Consider the following 2,515-nt stretch of genomic DNA (forward strand, 5'->3'; position numbering starts at 1 on the left):
AATGTAACTGATTCTGCTTATGTGGCTAACTTAGTTTCCTGACTGGACAAAGTAGTCTTAACTTCGTCAAACAATCAGATGTTATTAGAGGTTTTGTTAGAACTTTGGAAAACTATTAAGTCACACACAGGACCCTATTTTATCATGTACATACGTAGTCATACCACTTTACCTGAATTTTATATGGAAGGTAATGACAGAGCGGATGCTCTTGTCTCTGCAATGGCTTTGAGTACTGTTCCTAATATGCAACAACAAGCTGTTCTATCACATCAATTTTTTCATCAAGGTTTTCGAGCTCTACGACAGCAGTTCAGTTTGTCTCATTCTGAAGGTCGGTCTATTGTTGCTGCTAGTCCTGATTGTCAAGGAACTCATACTCCAGTGTATTTCAGTACCAATCCCAGAGGTATTCAAGCTTTACAGATTTGGCAAACTGATGTTACTCATATACCTGAGTTTGGTCGACAAAAATATGTTCATGTTTCTGTTGATACTTATTCACATGCTTTGGTGGCAACAGCACATAATGGAGAAATAAGCAAGGATGTAATCCGACATTTACAGAAAGCTTTTTCTATCCTTGGGGTGCCATGTCAAATTAAAACAGATAATGGTCCGGCATATGCCTCACAGAAAGTTCAAACATCCTTTAATTTATGGGGTGTTACTCATATTACAGGGATTCCCCATTCCCCAACAGGACAAGCAATTGTCGAGCGTGCATATGGCATGCTGAAGCAGCAGCTTCAAAAACAAAAAGGGGGAATGGTTGGGGAACCACCACAGGCGTGTTTAGATAAAGCAGTTTATATTCTTAATATCCTTCATTATGGGGATGTTGCTTCTACACCCCCTATATTGCAACATTTTTCCTCTCTTTTTTCAAAACAGAATTTGCAAAAGGGCACCAAAGTTCATGTTAAAGATTTAGTTACTGGCCAGTGGAGTGGACCACGTAAGTTACTAACCTGGGGAAGAGGTTATGCTTGTGTTTCCACAGGTCACGGCTCCCGATGGCTACCAGCAAGGTGTGTGCGACCACACCTGAGGGTGAGAGGCAGCCAGCACTCAGGATCCAGCTGTGGGTGCTGTGAGTGCCCCTGTGCCGACAATTTGTGATCTCTTCAACTGATCGTTCAAGCAGAATGTCTGGGTAATGTTTGCTACTGCAACAGAACAAACTACACTACAGTTGCCAATTCTTTTAAGAGAAAATGCTAACAGTAATTGCAACTCCTTAATGAAATATCTAGGCTTACTAGTCACTAGTGAAACATGTAGTTTAGATGGAATGTAGTTATTAATAAGGATGAAATGCTATCAGAATGTGTGTTTTCAACTAACTTTGCTTAGCAATATCAAGAATTAAGAACTCAAGTGTTTAACCTTATTAGAAACTCCTTTGGTTTTCCCCCTTGAGTGGTGGCCGGGCTCTGGGTGGAACCCAACAGGAGGATGAAATCAGATGTTTCTGCACAAAGAAAATTGCCAGTTATTTTGGCCTGTTGATTTAGAGGCTGGACTTGCTTGCAGCGATGCTGGATGCCTCACCTATGGATGGACGCATCGCATAGGATTTCCAACTTTTAAGGAAAGGTACTCTAAATCCTCGCTGCAACCAGGTTTCCCAGCAACTGCAGATCATTCTGAATCGATCCATAAGAGCATACAACAGAAGATGATGGTCTCGATTGGCTAACAAAGTTGTTTAAAGGACGGGGGTTATCAGGCTGGCTGATCTCTTTGATCAGAACCACTGGAATGATCCTGTTAGTCATCATAAGTGTGCTTTAATGTTGCCATGTCTTTTCAGTCCCCTGCAAAGGGCCCTGCAGAAGGCTGCTCATGCAATATTGGTAGCACAAATACAAAAAGGGGGAATTGTCGGGGTAGGCAGCGGGTCTGCTGAACGCCTGGCAGAGAAGATGGAATTTAACCTCAGCCAGATCATCCCGTACCCATGAGAAGTCTGCATGCAGGAGGGCATACCACAGATAAGGAGCAAGGACAGCGAACATCTGCTGGAAGAAACATGAAACTGTTGAACACAGATAAGGAACTGTGTGAATCATGTTCAGAAGTAAAACTTTAAGAAAGCTATCCAATCATGTACCATTGCTATGGGTGTACCGTTGCTATGGGTTTAGCCAATTATGTTAGAGCTTGCAGTAGTTGTAAAAGATATATAAAGTATGTAGAAAACAATAAACACACTTCTTTTACTCCTTAGTCAATTGTCACATGACCATCTCTACCGCGACATTAACCCTAACCCTAACCCCCCTAACCCTAACCCTCACCCTAATGACCCTAACCCCTAACCCCAACCCCCACCCCTAAACCCTAACGGCCCTAACCCTAACCCTAATGGCCCTAACCCTAAATCCTAACCCTAATGGCCCTAACCCTAATGGCCCTAACCCAAACACTAACCCCTAACCCCCTAACCCTAGCCCTAATGGCTAACCCTAACCCCAACACCAACCCCTAACCCTACCCCTACCCCTAACCC

At 43.1% G+C, this 2,515-nt stretch overlaps 1 long non-coding RNA gene across 1 annotated transcript in view; it reads right to left on the reverse strand.

Annotated features, from left to right (window-relative positions):
• Window positions 1-2,280: 2,280 nt before the first annotated feature.
• LOC113481319 overlaps window positions 2,281-2,515 on the reverse strand; it is a 1,993-nt gene continuing 1,758 nt past the window's right edge. Inside the window, exons 2-3 of the long non-coding RNA XR_003398653.1 lie at window positions 2,361-2,367; window positions 2,281-2,298 (exon numbers count right to left, since the gene is read on the reverse strand). This is a non-coding gene — a long non-coding RNA (uncharacterized LOC113481319). The remainder of the gene's footprint in view (window positions 2,299-2,360; window positions 2,368-2,515) is intronic.

The sequence above is a fragment of the Athene cunicularia genome (genome assembly GCF_003259725.1).
Source record: "Athene cunicularia isolate RWA chromosome 5 unlocalized genomic scaffold, athCun1 chr5_part3, whole genome shotgun sequence".
NCBI lineage: Eukaryota > Metazoa > Chordata > Aves > Strigiformes > Strigidae > Athene > Athene cunicularia.